This window comes from Pan troglodytes, chromosome 2 (genome assembly GCF_028858775.2).
Source record: "Pan troglodytes isolate AG18354 chromosome 2, NHGRI_mPanTro3-v2.0_pri, whole genome shotgun sequence".
NCBI lineage: Eukaryota > Metazoa > Chordata > Mammalia > Primates > Hominidae > Pan > Pan troglodytes.
The window spans coordinates 114,771,128-114,788,070 of NC_086015.1; positions in this window are offsets into that span (position 1 = coordinate 114,771,128).

The window sequence follows — 16,943 nt, forward strand, 5'->3', positions numbered from 1 at the left end:
TCTCTCTCTCTCTGGCTCCTACTGCAGCATGTGATTTCCTTGGTCCCACTTTGCCTTCTGCCATGAGTAACAGCTTCCTGAGGGCTTCCCAGAGACTGATGCTGGTGCCATGCTTCCTAGACAGCATATAGAGCTGTGAACAAATTAACCCTATTTTCTTTATAAATTTCTCAGTTTCAGATATTACTTTAAAGCACCACAAGAATGATCTAATAATAGAAAATTTGTACCAAGGAATTGGCATTGCTATAATGATACCTAAAAATGTGAAAGCAGTTTTAAAACTGGGTAATGGGCAGAGGTTGGAAGAGTTTGGAGGGCTCAGTAGAAGATAGGAAGATAAAGGACAGTTTGTAACTTCCTGGACACTAGTTAAATATTTGTGACAAAATGCTGACAGTGATATTGCTGTTGACATACAGGTTGTCAAGGTCTCCAATGAAAATCATGAACTTTTTGAGAACTGGAGCAAAAGTCACTGTGTTCTGCCTTAGCAAAGAACTTGACTACATTGTGCTCCTGCCTTAGGGATCTGTGGAAGTTTCAACTTCAGAGTAGTGATTTAGGTTATCTGGCAAAAGAAACTTCTAAGCCGTAAAGCATTCAAGATATGGCCTGGCTGCTTCTAACATCATATGCTCAGATGCAGGAGCAAAGAAATTACTTAAATTTGGAATTTATATCTAAACAGGAAGCAGAACACAAAAGTTTGGAAAATTTGCAGCCTGGCCATGTGGCTAAGAAAAAAAAATGCTTTTTCAGAAGAGGAATTCAAGCAGCCTGTGGAGCAACTGCTTTCTAGAGAAATTTGCATAGCTAAAAAGAAGGTAGGTACTGAGAGCCAAGACAATGGGAAAAAGTCCTTGAAGGCATTTCAGAGTTTTTTGAGGCAGCCTCTCCTATCACAGGCTCTGAGCCCTAGAATCACTAAATGGTTTCAGAGGTGAAGCTAAGGGTTCTGCTGCCTTGTGTAGCTTCCAGACACTGCTCCTCATATCACAGCTTCTCTGGCTCCAGCTTTGGCTACAGAGGGTGCAAGCCAAAAGCCTTGGTGGCTTCTACATGTTTTTAAGTCTGAGGGTGCAAAGAATGCAAGAGTTGAAGCTTGGCACCCTCTGCTTAGATTTTAAAGGGTGTGTGGAAAAGCCTAGATGTCCAGGCAGACACCTGCTGCAAGAGTGGATCCCTCAGAAAGAATTTCTACTAGGGCCAGGCAGAGGGGAAATGTGGGGATGGAGGCCCTACAGAGTCCCCACTGGGATGCTGTCTAGTGGAGCTATGAGAAAGGAGCCACTGTCCTCCAGATTTGAGAAGGTAGATCCACCAGCAGCTTAAACACTGTGCCTGGAAATGCTGGAGACACTAAACTCCAGCCCAAAAAAGCAGCCATGGGGGATAAACCATGCAAAGCCGCAGAGTTAGAGTTGCCAACAGCCTAGGGAGCCAACTTCTTTCTCCAGTGTACCTTGGATGTGGGCCATGGAGTCAAAAGAGATTATTTCAGAGGTGTAAGATGTAATGGCTGCCCTGCTGGGTTTTAACCTGCATGGGGCCTGTAGCCCCTTTCTTTTAGCTGATTTCTTCCTTTTGAAACATGAGTGTTTATCCAATGCCTGTACCCTCATTGAGGCCTTCCCAGAAGCCAAGCAGATGGCCAGCATCATGCTTACTGTACAGCCTGCAGAAACATAAGCCAGTTAAAACCTATTTTCTTTATAAATTACCCAGTGTATTAGTCTGTTTTCACACTGCTAATAAAGACATACCCAAGACCATGTATAAAAGAGAGAGGTTTAATTGACTCACAGTTAAGTATGGCTGGGAAGACCTCAAGAAACTTACAATCATGGCAGAAGGGGAAGCAAATCATGATGGCAGGAAGGAGATGTGCAGAGTAAAGGTGGGGAAAAGCACCTTATAAAACCATCAGATCTTATGAGAACTCATTCACTATTACAAAAACAGCATGGAGGTAACCTCCCCCATTATTCAATTACCTCCCACCACATCCCTCCCATGACATGTGGGAGTTATGGGAACTATAATTCAAGGTGAGATTTGTTTGGGAACATAGCCAAACCATGTCATTCTATCTCAACCCCTCCCAAATGTCATGTCCTCACACTTTAAAACACAATCATGCCTTCCCAACAGTCCCCAAAAGTCTTAACTTATTCCAGAATTAACTCAAAAGTCCAAGTCCAAAGTCTCATCTGAGACAAAGCAAGTCCCTTCCACCTATGACCCTGTAAAATCAAAAGCAAGTTAGTTACTTTCTAGATACAATGGGGGTACAGGCATTGGGCAAATACACCTGTTCCAAACGGGAGAAGTTGGCTAAAACAAAGAGGTTACAGGCCCTGTGCAAGAATGTTGAATATTGGCACCTAATCTCTTCTAGTTTGCAGGGTTTCTGCTGAGAGGTCTGCTATTAGTGTGAAGTACTTGTCTTTGTAGGTGACCTGACCTTTCTCTCTTGCTATCTTTAGCATTTTTTTTTTCATTTCAACTTTGGAGAGTCTGATGACTATGTGTCTTGAGGATGATTTTCTTGCGAAGTAGCAATACAGTAATATTACAGAATTTCAATACCCAACTTTCAACAATAGCCAGATCATCTGGTCAGAAAATCAATAAACAAAGATTGGAATTAAATTACACTTCAAAGTAAACCTAATAGATATTTACAGAACCTTTCATTCAACACTAAAATAAACATTCTTATCAAGTGCACACAAAACATTCTCCAGAATAGATAATATATTGGGGCACATAAAAAGTCTTAACAAACTTAGGAATATTTATATCATTTGATGTATAATTTTTAGCCACAATGGTATGAAATCAGAAATCAATAACAGGAGGAAAATTGAAAAATACACAAATATGTGGAAATTAAACAACACACACCTGCATAATCCATGGGCCAAAGAATAAATAAAAGGGAAAGCAAAAATGTCTTACAACAAATGAAAATGGAAACATAACATACCAAAACTTACGGGACGCAGCAAAAGCCGTTCTGAGAAGTTTGTAGTCATAAATCCCTACATTAAGAAAATAAAAAGATTTCAAATAAACAACTTAACTTTGCATCTCAATGAACTGGAAAAAGAACAATCTAAGCTCAAAGTTAGAACAAGGAAAGGAAATAATAAAGATCAAAGCAGAAATAAATAAAATAGAGACTAGAAAAAATCAAGGAATCTAAGTTGGTTTTTTTGAAAATATAAACAAATTTAACAAACTCTTATCTAAACTAAGAAAAAAAATAAAGAAGATACATCTAAAATCAGAAATGTAAGAGGAGACATAACAAATTATACCACAGAAATAAAAAGGAACATAAGAGACTACTATGAACAATTCCATGCCAACAAATTGGTTAACCTCAAAGAAATGGACAAATTCCTAGAAATATACAATCTTCTAAGACTGAATCATGAAGAAACAGAAAATCTACAAGGACAAATAACATTAAGGAGATTGACTCAGTAATCAAAACTTCCCAACAAAGTAAAGCCCATGATTAGATGGTTTCAATGGTGAATTTTATCAAACTTTTAAGGAAGAATTAATGTCAATCCTTCTTAAACTATTCTAAAACTTTGAAGAGGATGGGACATTTACACACTCATTTTAAGGCCAGAATTCCCTGATACCAAATTCAGACAAGGATACTACGTAAAAATAAAACTATAGGCCAATATCCCTGATAAGTACAGAAGCAAAAATCTTCAACAAATTACTAGCAAACTGAATTTAAGAGCACATAAGAAGGATCATATACCATGACAAAGTAGGATTTATACTTGGGATGAAAGGATGGTTCAAAATATGCAAATCAATAAATACAATATACCATATAAACAGAATAAAAGTTTAAAATCATATGATTATCTCAATAGGTGCAGACAAAAACATTTGATAAAACTCAACATCCTTTCATGTGATAACTCTCAACAAATTAGTTATAGTAGGAATGTACTTCAACATAATAAAGGTTATATATGACAAGTTTACAGCAAACATCGTACTCAATGTCAAAAAGCTAAAAGCTTTTTCTCTAAGCACAGGAATAAGACCAAGATGCCCACACTCCTGACTTCTATTCAACATAGTACTAGAAGTCCTAGCCAGGGCAATTAGAGAGGAAAATCAAATAAAAAGGCATCCAAATTGAAAACAAAGAAGTAAACTTGTCTCTGTTAAGAGATGTCATAATTTTTATATAGAAACCATAAAGATTCCACCAAAAATTTGTCAGAACAAATAAATATAATAAAGTTGCAGGATACAAAGTCAATAACAAAATCAGCAGTGTTTCTATATACTAACAGTAAACTATTGAAAAAAGTAAACAATCTCATTTACAATAGCCACACAAAAATAGAATACTTGATGACTATGCAGTAACAAATTTTCTCATGTATTCCATAAATATGAACAAGTAAAATAAATAAATATTAAATAAAATATGAATAAACTTTACCAAGGAAGTGATGGGTCTTTTTTTTTTTTTTTTTGAGATGGAGTCTTGCTCTGTTGCCCAGGCTGGAGTGCAGTGGTGTGATGTCAGCTCACTGCAAGCTCCACCTCCTGGGTTCACACCATTCTCCTGCCTCAGCCTCCCGAGTAGCTGGGACTACAGGTGCCCGCCACCATGCCCAGATAATTTTTTGTATTTTTAGTAGAGACAGGGTTTCACTGTGTTAGCCAGGATGGTCTTGATCTCCTGACCTCGTGATCTGCCCGCCTTGGCCTCCCAAAGTGCTGGGATTACAGGTGTGAGCCACAGCACCCTGCCATGATGAGTCTTTACACTTAAATCTCTGAAACATTAATAAACTAAATTGGAGAAGACACAAATAAATGGAAATGTATTCCATATCCATAGATTAGAAGATAATATTTCAAAAATATACCTATCACCCATAGCAATCTACATATTCTATGCAATCCCTCTCAAAATTTCAATGGAACTTTTCACTGAAACAGAAAAAACAACTAAAAATCGAGATAAAACCATGAAAGACCCTGAATGCTAAAGCAATCTTGACTGAGAAAAACAAAGGTGAGAGCAACAAACTTCCTGATTTCATATTATATTACAAAACTATAATAATCAAAACAGTGTGGTACTGGCATAAAAATATACACATAGACTAATGGAACAGATAGGGAGCCAAGAAATAAACACACACATAAAGTCAATTAATCTTTGACAAAGGCACCAAGGATACATGATTTGGAAAGGATAGTCTTTTCAATAAATGGAAATTGGATATCCACATGGAAAAACTGAAATTGGATTTTTATCTTACTCCATAGTAAAAAAAAAAAAAATTTAACCCAAAATATATTAAGGACTTAAATGCAAGACCTGAACCTATAAAACCCCTAGTAGAAAACATAAGGGAAAACCTCCATGACCTTAGTCTTAGCAATGATTTTAGGATTTGACATCAAAAGCCAGGCAACAAAAGCAAAAATAAACAAGTGAGACTACATCAAAGTAAAAACTCGCTGCACAGCAAGGAAGGAAACAATGAAATGAAAAGACAACCCATATAATAGTAGGAAATATTTGTAAACCATATATACAACAAGGGGTTTATATCCAAATATATAAGAAACTGATACAACTCAATAACAAGAAACCAAATAACACAATTTAAAAATGGGTAAAAGGTCTATATAGGCATTTCTTAAAAGAAAACATACAAATGGCCAACAGCTATGTGAAAAAATACTCAATGTCACTAACCATTGGGGAAATGCAAATCAGAACCACAGTGAGACATCACCTCATACCTGTTAGGGATGGCTACTATCAAAATGTCAAAATATAAGAAATGTTGCCTAGGATGTGGAGAAATGGGAACCCTCATACATTGCTAGTGAGAAGGCAAATTAGTACAGTCATTATAGAAAACAGTATGGAAGTACCCTAAAAAATTAAAAATACAACTACCATATAATCCAGCAATTTGACTTCTGAGTATATATCCAAAGGAAATAAAATCACTATCTCAAAAACATATTTGCACTTACATGTTCATTGCAGCATTACTCACAATAACCAAGAGATAGTAACAACCTAAGTGTCCACTGATAGATGAATGGATAAAGAAAATGTGATTATATATGTGTGTAATATATATATATATATGTCTGTGTGTGTACACATATATGTATACACATGTTTGTTATATATGTATATACACGTTTGTTTGTGTGTGCATGTGTGTGTATGAAATTCAACCCTAAAAGAGAAAGAAAAAAAATAAAAGTCCTGCATTTGCAACATATATGAACCTACAGGATATTATGTTAATTGAAATAAACCAGACACAGAACAACAAATATGGCATGATCTCACTTATATGTGGACTCTTAAAAAGTTGAACTCATAGCAACAGAGGATATAACAGTAGTTGTCAGAGGTTTGGGGGTAGATTGGAGAAAATGAGGGTATGTTGGTCAAAGGATACAAACTTAAACTTACTGTTAGAAGATAAGTTCTCGAGATAAAAGGTAGCATGGTGACTATAGTTGATAATGATAATGTACAGTCATGCACTGCATAACATTTCAGTCCATGACAGATATAACAGTGGTCCTGTAAGATTATAATGGAGCCAAAAAATTCTTATTGCCTAGTGCCATCACAGTCATTGTAACATTGAGAGCAACAAATTACTCATGTGTTGATATGATCCTGGTGCGAAGACACTTACTGCGTTGCCAGTCACTTAAAAAGCAAAATTAAAAATCAGAAAACCTTAACAATAGAGAAAAGCTTACAGATAAGAATATAAAGAAAAATAACTTTGTACAAATATACAATGTTTGTGTTTTAAGCTAAGTTTTATTATAAAAGAGTCGGAAGTTTTAAAATCTTGAAAATTTATAAAATGGTTACAGTAAACTGAGGTTAATTTATTATTGAAGAAAGAATTTTTTAAAATAAATTTAGTGTAGCTTAAGTGGACAGTGTTTATAGAGTCATAGTAGTGTACAGTAATGACCTAGGTTTTTATATTCACCTGCTGACTCACCCAGAGCAACTTTCAGTCCTACAAGCTCCATTTATAGTAAGTGCCCTGTCTAGACAGGTACACCCTTTTTATCTTGTATACTATATTTTTACTGTACCTTTCCTATGGTCAGATTTACTTAATTATGCAAATGTTTACCATTGTGTTACAATAGAGTATAGCAGTCAATACAGTAACATGTTGCACAGGTTTATATCCTAGGAACAATAGGCTATACATATGTCCTAGGTGTATAGTAGCTATACCATATAGGTTTGCGTAAATATTCTCTATGATTTTCACACAATGATGCAATCACCTAACAATGCATTTCTCAGAACATAAACCCATTGTTAAGCAATGCATGACTGTATTATACACTTGAAATTTGCTAAGAGAGTAGCTCTTAAGTTTTCTCACCAAAAAGAGGTAAATATATGAGGCAATGGATAGGTTAATTAGTTCGATTTATTTGTCAATAATACCTCAATGAAAAAAATAATGTGTACTTTCTTCACTTACTTACACTGAATTTTAATAAAAAGTAATGGATTGGGGCTAATGAGGAGTTGATCTCCCCCTTTCCAGAGCAAATGTAAGTAATTTTTTCATGTATTTTATTTGTTTTTCTTTTGTATTACAAAATAAATTTGTTTAAAATACATTTGCATTCAATACTACTAATGTGATATGAGGACTTCATATTCATACATAAGTTTGAATGTGTTGTGCATGTATATATAATCATCCCTTGGTTTCCAATGTGTGCAGGTTTCAGAACCTCCCACGAGTACCAAACTCTGAGGATGTTCATGTACCTGATAAAGATTGGTGTAGTATTTGCATAGAACCTATGCGCATCCTCCTGTGTACTTTGATTCTTCCCTAGATTACTTATAATACCTAACACAAGGTAAATGCTATGTAAATAGTTGTTATGTCATATTGTTTAGGGAATAATGATAAGAGAAAAAGTCTGTACATATTCAGTACAGATGAAATTTTTATTAACATATTTTTTATCTGCAATTAGTTGGATCCACAGATGTGGAACCCATGGATATGGAGGACTGACTGTATATAAATATGTAATATATTCTTTTAAAAAATGGTTAGACGTCATCAATAGCTGACCTAATTCTACTTGACAATTAAAACTTTCTTTTAGTCAAGACTCTTTTTTCTATAGACAGAGAAATACTTAAAACATCTTTGAACTAGTGTATTAGATATATAATATCTGGATTCATGAGTAATTTTGGTGACATTAAAAATACTTATCAATATCAAACTTTATGAATAGTTGAAGAATATAAATTATGGCAACCAGTTTTTAAGCTGTACTCTGTTTAACCACTTTGTATATAGTAGATGATCAGATCCTCATATTAACCCCTCAGGGTAGTTATTATTTCTATTTTACTCATGAGGGATTTGAAGTTCAGAAGGGTTAACTGATTTGTTCAAAGTAATAGCAACGGTGATATTCTAATCCCAAACTCATTGGCCTCAGTGACACTATCCTTTTTATTCTTTTACTACGATACATTTCAGGAGTCCATCTTGAAATGACTGAATAATCCTGAGTCTTGGAACGGCCAGTTTGGCCTTTTCAGCCATTATTGTCTCATGTCTTAATTCAGTATTGTCTCATCTCTTAATTCCTATAAATATTAGGAAATATGATAAAACCCAGTGTGATTGGGCCAGGTGATTTTGTATATGTGCTTAGGTTAGTTAATTTGGGGAGGAGAAAACATGACTGGGTAATTGGTTTACATCATCCAGTTCTGATTATAAGCATGTTTCTGGGACGATTTTAGATATGAGCCTACTTAGACCCATGAGGTAAAGATCTGGTAAAATTTTAGTGTCTGTATTCCTTTTATTTCTATGAAAACAAAATTAAATTATTCAAAGCCTGGGAGAAATTTTATGTAGACACAGTAAATCGAGGGAAAAATGTGAATTCATTAATTTCCTACTCTAATTGAAAGGACACCTGCAGGCTTTATTGATTAGGCATCTTAGCAATAACTCTGCTGCCTTAATTAGTTCTCCTACAATTATATGAAGATTAATTTTCACTCTGGGTATTAAATCACCAGAATCAAATAAAAATATTTATTGAGTGTTTACTGAGCGTGAGTCATTGTAAAATGAGAATTGAGAACACCTAATGATATGATCACATTTGACTCCCATTTAAGAATAATGTTATTTGTCTTTCTATTATTTTTTCCAGGATCTTGCATGATATAATTTTATTATATTTTTTTTATATATTTTATATATATTAATATATAATATTATATATTATATCGTCCTAAATCACAAATTTTGCCAGAGAACTTTATCTGTTTCTCAAATAAGTAGCCTGATTTTTTTTCACCCATCTGGAAAGCTCTCCTGATCATACTGAAAAACACCCATTCTATTGCTAAATCCTAACATTAGCACATAGTGAAGAGCATATAGTGTTTTTGCTTATCTAGCCCTATTCCCTATTCTGTTAATAGCTCCCTGGATTTTGCTTTGAGAATCTCTCTACATCACTCTTAGTCATAAAGTATAGAGGGTCTAGCATCAATTCCAGGTTTCAGCAGAAACCACAGAACCAAATAAAACTTTGTTCATTATGACTGGTTCAGGGATGAATATGTGAACAACTGAGCCAATGAGAACCTTCCATAAGATTTCTCTGGAATTACTGAAGAGACAAATTCTCTTTACCCCTAGAAGATCTAAGTCTGGAACTTCTGGAGAGCATGATGTGGATAAAATATATTTTTGAGCAAAGGCAATACAAACAACAAAGTAGAGATGAAGAAGTAGAGAAGAAAATGAGAGCTCAGATACAGCTTGCATCATTTCAGCCTCTGACTGGAACCAGACCCACTCCTGGACATTTCCAACATGTGAACAAATAAATCACTAGTTTGAAATAGTAAACTTGAGTTGGGCTTTAGTAGTTACATCTGAAACATGCATGATGAGTACACCTATCTATCTGGCCAAAGGTACCAATGGGAAGGAGGAGGCAGCAGTTGGCTCTTGTTGTCCAGTTCTTGCCCCTTGTGATCTAGTTTTGGGCCTTGTCATTTATAATATTGATATCAAACTCTAACAACTTTTCTTGCCTTTAGCATTATTACTAAAAGACTAAAAGGGAACTTAATTTGGAAAATCCTTTTTTATAATCTGTTCTAAACCTAAGCAACTTAATACAATTGATTGAATATGAGTTCAAGGCCTGTCCAGGCCACCTGAAATGAAGAGAGGTGTAGAAATTGTGTTCGTATGAGATCAGTCTATCTTGGGACTTCTTCCTTAGTGCTTCTAAGCTGTCATGTTACTTTGTTCCTATAGTTCACCGAGTCTTGGCAGCTGTCAAGCAAGACTTGATATAGTGACAATACAATTAATTAATAGGCTTGCACAGAGGCTGGGAGGATGTTGGCTGCTTCCTAGCACATAAGTTCACCTGTCTTCACGAAGCACTAATTAACTATTCTGTTTGGAGAGTGCTCCATGATGTGACAGAATACAAGGGCCTTCAGACAAGATTTTGATGGAGAGTTTTGTCTGGCTTGTCCAATTGTGCCTATAAATCTCTTAGGGTTCTAACTTCCTTGTGAAGCTTGACATCACATAGACTGGCACAGGCAGATTCAATTGTAACAGGCTCTCCTGGAAGAGTGTATCTTTCCTTTGGGATCCTTATTCCTTTCTGTGATTATGCATTCTGTGTTTTGATGAATACTTACATACCTCTCTACACTATTAGCTCCATGAGACTAGCTCACCTTTGAATCTGTGGTACCTAGCATAGTGGCTGACATATGAAGGCATTTGGTGAACATTAGTTGAAAAAAAAATTAATAAATAAATAAAAGAACAAAAAGGGAATAAGGTCCAGCTTTAGGAGATGAATTTAGAAGAGCCAGGTTGTAAAAACCCGGGAGGACAGGAAGCAGAATATAAATGCAGTGAGAAACAGCAGTCTCCTTTCATTGAGAGAGTAACGACAGCCCATCCATGGGACCCCATGGATGTAGTCTTCTAAACCACGTGAAAGCTACCTTATAGTAAAACTGCAGTAGAGGTTACAAGCCCTTACTTTTCTGAGAATAAGGAAGACTTTGTGGAAAAGGGGGTGAGATTAGGCAGAAGGAGAGAAGTTTACAGATTCCTAGGCATTGGTGCTAAAAAGGACTTTAGACAGATTCATAGGTATTGGTGCTAAAAAGGACTTTAGAAGGTCAACTTGTACAGCCTCCAGCCTTCAGACAGGAATATTTGCATTTACAGATGTGGCATCCCTAGTAGTTTAGTGACTTTTATGAAGCTCAAAGTTATAATTATCTATAGAAAATGGTTTTTGAGTTTATTTCAAAAACAAGTGAGCTTAGATTCCTCCCAGAGTACTCGGCAGGCAGTTCCCTATTAGCCTAGAGATGGATCATCCAAAGTTTTGGAACTTTGCTCTTTGGAAAATAAATGAGAAAAAAGAGTGAAGCAAATCACCATGTCTATCCCATTGGGGGCCTATTCCATGGGCTGTGCTATGGCACTAATAGGAGGTGTGGAGTAAGTGGGAAAAGGTGCGAGGGTGCAATAGTTACATGGTGTGCTCCAAAATCAATCTTGAATCAGTAACAACAGCGACATCTGAAAACACAGAAACCCTAGCTTTCATTATCTCAGCGAAAGGAGATAAATTCACATGTAAAGCAGACTTGACTTGGTTTCAATGTTGTTGTGATGGAAAGCTCTCCAGAGGAGCTTCTACAGCAATGCTGTGGTTCCACAGGATGACTGTGAAAATAAGCTCAGGGTTACACAGACACCTTCACCTCCATCCTTTGTGAAGGGACACATATAGTGGGAAAGGGACAGATGCTTTTCCACCTGACTGAACACTAAATAGAATGAACACATTTGAAGGGAGCAGAGCAGTGTGAAGACTGCCTGACAGCAACATGGCATCGCAAATATGGTGAGGGACTGAAATCCCTTCTGGTCAGGAGAATCAAAATTCCATGGATGGGAATTTACCTTTCCTTTTAACCCTCAGGCAGTGTGGCTGCAGGAAACTGTCTTCTGAAGGGACGCAAGGATCAGAGAGTCAATCAGAGGGTCTGTCTTCTGATTACGGGTCTGAGCAGTCAAGGGCAACCCCGCTATGGGGTTGCCCAGCTCCTTCACCTGAGTAGGGGCTGCAGGTCATAGCCAGGGAGTGGTTGCTGAGCAAATTCCAATGTGAGGTGAAAGTAAATGCTATTGTGGTACATCAGCTAGCAGCTATCCTTGAGGGCATTGTGAAATGTGGCCCAGCTAAGCTCCAGCAAATCAGAGAAGGCCTCACCTAAGTGGCACATTAGGCTCATTATTTAGATTCAAAATGGGCTCTAGGGGTAGGAGGTACAGGCAGAGAGGACTGAGAAGTATGAGCCAGCTCTATTGATGTGGGAATGAGTGAGGCCTGGAGGGGTGGGACAATGTCTTCTTTCACTGCCTGGAATGCACAGGTAATGAAGAAATGGTTTTTAATTAATAGTGAATGTTAACATTCTTACTCAAACATCAAGGGGAATAATTGTTCTGCACCCATCTCCTTACCAGGCCATGATGAGATAAAAGACCAACTAAGGAACAAGCATGAAAGGCAGCTTTCACTGAAGTCCTGAACCTATGACTGATCTTACCAGGCATGCCAGGAGAATACGCTGCCAGGTTCCCTCACCTCTACCTTCCAACTACAGATTGAAAAGTCTGCTTTGCCTCTTCTAAACCATTGCATCTTGAACTTAAATGTGCTGATAAACTACCAGAGAATCTTGTTGAAATACAGATTCTAATTCAGCAGGTCTGGAATGTGATCTGAGATTCTGCATTTCCAACAAGCTTTTAGGGGATGACCATGTTACTGCTCTGCAGGTCACACTTTGAGAGAAAGGTTTTAGGCTGCTGTTTCTTAAGCTATTGTGTGCCTAAGAATCACCTGGAGAGCTAATAAAGATGCAGATCCCTGAATTCTATTAGTAAAAAGTCTAATAAACTGTTCCTATGAGAATCTGGAAGTGCAAAGCTTAATTTTATTATTATTATTATTAGTAGTAGTAGTAGTATACTTTAAATTCTGGGATACATGTGCAGAACATGCAGGGTTGTTACATAGGGACACACGTGCCATGGTGATTTGCCACACCCATCAATCTGTCATCTACATTAGTTATTTCTCCTACTGCTATCCCTCCCCTAGCCTCCCCCTTCAACAGGCACCCGTGTGTGATGTTCCCCTCCCTATGTCCATGTGTTCTCATTATTCAACCCCCACTTATGAGTGAGAACATGTGGTGTTTAGTTTTCTGTTCCTGTGTTAGTTTGCTGAGGATAACAGTTTCCAGCTTCAACCATGTCCCTGCAAAGGAAAGGAACTCATCCCTTTTTATGGCTGCATAGTATTCCATGGTGTATATGTGCCATATTTTCTTTATCCAGTTTATCATTTATGGGCATTTGGGTTGGTTCCAAGTCTTTGCTATTGTGAACAGTGCTACAATAAACATATGTGTGCATGTGTCTTTATAGAAGAATGATTTATAATCCTTTGGGTACATACCCACTAATGGGATTGCTGGGTCAAATGGTATTTCTAGTTCTAGATGCTTAAGGAATCACCCACTGTCTTCCACAATGGATGAACTAATTTACAATCCCACCAATAGTGTAAAAGCATTCCTATTTCTCCACATCCTCTCCAGCATCTGTTGTTTCCTGACTTTTTAATGATCACCATTCTAACTGGCATGAGATGGTTTCTCATTGTGGTTTTGATTTGTATTTCTCTAATGACCAGTGATGATGAGCTTTTTTTCATATGTTTGTTGGCCACATAAATGTCTTCTTTTGAGAAGTGTCTGTTCATATCCTTTGCCCACTTTTTGATGAAGTTGTTTGTTTTATTCTTATAAATTTGTTTAAGTTCTTTGTAGATTCTGGATATTAGCCCTTTGTCAGATGGATAGATTGAAAAAATTTTCTCCGATTCTATAGGTTGCCTGTTCACTCTGATGACCGTTTCTTTTGCTGTGCAGAAGCTCCTGAGTTTAATTAGATCCCATTTATCAATTTTGGCTTTTGTTGCCACTGCTTTTGGTGCTTTAGTCATGGAAAACACCAAACACTTTGCCCATGCCTATACCCTGAATGGTATTTTCTAGTTTTTCTTCTAGGGTTTTTATGGTTTTTAGGTCTTACATTTAAGTCTTTAATCCATCTTGAGTTAATTTTTATGTAAGGTATAAAGGAAGGGGTCCAGTTTCAGTTTTCTGCATTTGGCTAGCCAGTTTTCCCAGCACCATTTATTAAATAGGGAATCCTTTCCCCATTGCTTTTGTCAGGTTTGTCAAAGATCAGATGGTTGTAGATGTGTGGTGCTGTTACTGAGGCCTCTGTTCTGTTCCATTGGTCTATTTATCTGTCTTGGTACCAGTTCCATGCTGCTGTTTTGGTTACTGTAGCCTTGTAGTATAGTTTGAAGTCAGGTAGCGTAATGCTTCTAGCTTTGTTCTTTTTGCTCAGGATTGTCTTGGCTATTTGGGCTCTTTTTTGGTTCCATATGAAATTTAAAGTAGTTTTTCAAATTCCATGAAGAAGGTCAATGGTATCTTGATGGGGATAGCATTGAATCTATAAATTACTCTGGACAATATGGCCACTTTATTGATATTGATTCTTCCTATCCATGAGCATGGAATGTTTTTCTATTTGTTTGTGTCCTCTCTTATTTCCTTGAGCAGTGGTTTGTAGTTCCCCTTGAAGAGGTCCTTCATATGCCTTGTAAGTTTTATTCCTAGGTATTTTATTCTTTTTATAGTAATTGTGAATGGGAGTTCACTCATGATTTGACTCTCTGTTTGTCTATTATTGGTTTATAGGAAAGCTTGTGATTTTTGCACATTGATTTTGAATCCTGCGACTTTGCTGAAGTGGCTTATCAGCTTAAGGAGATTTTGGGCTGAGACTATGGGGTTTTCTAAATATACAATCATGTCATCTGCAAACAGACAATTTGACTTCCTGTCTTCCTATTTCAATACTCTTTATTTCTTTCTCTTGCCTGATTGCCATGGCCAGAACTTCCAATAATGTGTTGAATAGGAGTGGTGAGAGAGGACATCTTTGTCTTGTGCCGGTTTTCAAAGGGAATGCTTCCCGCTTTTGCCCATTCAGTATGATATTGGCTGTGGGTTTGTCATAAATATCTCTTATTATTTTGAAATACATTCCATCAATACCTAGTTTATTGAGAGTTTTTAGCATGAAAGGGTGTTGAATATTATCGAAGGCCTTTTCTGCATCTGTTGAGATAATCATGTGGTTTTTATTACTGGTTCTGTTTATGTGATGGATTACATGTATTGATTTATATACGTTGAACCAGCCTTTCATCCCAGGGATGAAGCCGACTTGATCGTGGTGGATAAGCTTTTTGATGTGCTGCTGGATTCGGTTTGCCAGTATTTTATTGAGGACTTCACATCGACGTTCATCAGGGATATTGGCCTGAAATTTTCATTTTGTAGTGTCTCTGCCAGGCTTTGGTATCAGGATGATGCTGGCCTCACAAAATGAGTTAGGGAGGAGTCCATCTTTTCTGTTGCTTGGAATAGTTTCAGAAGAAATGGTACCAGCTCCCCTTTGTACCTCTGGTAGAATTCGGCTGTGAATCCATCTGGTCCTCGACTGTTTTGTTTGGTAGGCTATTAATTACTGCCTCAATTTCAGAACTTGTTACTGGTCTATTCAGGGATTCAGCTTCTTCCCGGTTTAGTCTTGGGAGGGTGTATGTGTTCAGGAATGTATCGATTTCTTCTAGATTTTCTAGTTTATTTGCCTGGATGTGTTTATAGTATTCTCTGATGGTAGTTTGTATATCTGTGGGATCAGTGGTGATATCCACTTTATCAATTTTTATTGTGTCTATTTGATTCTTCTCTCTTTTCTTCTTTATTAGTCTGGCTAGTGGTCTATCTATTTTTTTAATCTTTTCAAAAACCAGCTCCTGGATTCACTGATTTTTTAAAGGGTTTTTCATGTCTCTATCTCCTTCAGTTCTGCTCTGATCTTAGTTATTTCTCTCCTGCTAGCTTTTGAATTTGTTTGCTTTTGCTTCTCTGGTTCTTTGAATTGTGATCTTAGGGTGTTGATTTTAGATCTTTCCTGCTTTCTCTTGTGGGCATTTAGTGCTATAAATGTCCCTCTAAACACTGCTTTAGCTGTGTCTCAGAGATTCTGGTACATTGTGTTTTCGTTCTCATTGGTTTCAGAGAACTTACTTATTTCTGTCTTAATTTTGTTATTTACCCAGTAGTCATTCAGGAGCAGGTTCTTCAGTTTCCATGTAATTGTGCAGTTTTAAATTAGTTTCTTAATCCTGAGTTCTGATTTGACTGCACTGTGGTCTGAGAGACTGTTTGTTATGATTTCCATTCTTTTGCATTTGCTGGGGAGTGTTTTACTTCCAATTATGTGGTCAATTTTAGAATAAGTGCTATGTGATGCTGACAAAAATGTATATTTTGTTGATTTGGGGTGGATTGTTCCGTAGATGTCTGTTAAATCTGCTTGGTCCAGAGCTGAGTTCAAGCCCTGAATATCCTTGTTAATTTTCTCTCTTGTTGATATGTCCAATATTGACAGTGGGGTGTTAAAGTCTCCCACTATTATTGTGTGAGTGTCTAAGTCTCTTTGTAGGTCTCTAAGAACTTGCTTTATAAATCTGGGTGCTCCTGTATTGGGTGCATATATATTTAGGATAGTTAGTTTTTTTTGTTTTATTGATCCCTTTACCATATGTAATGCCCTTCTTTGTCTTTTTTTATCTTTGTTGGTTTA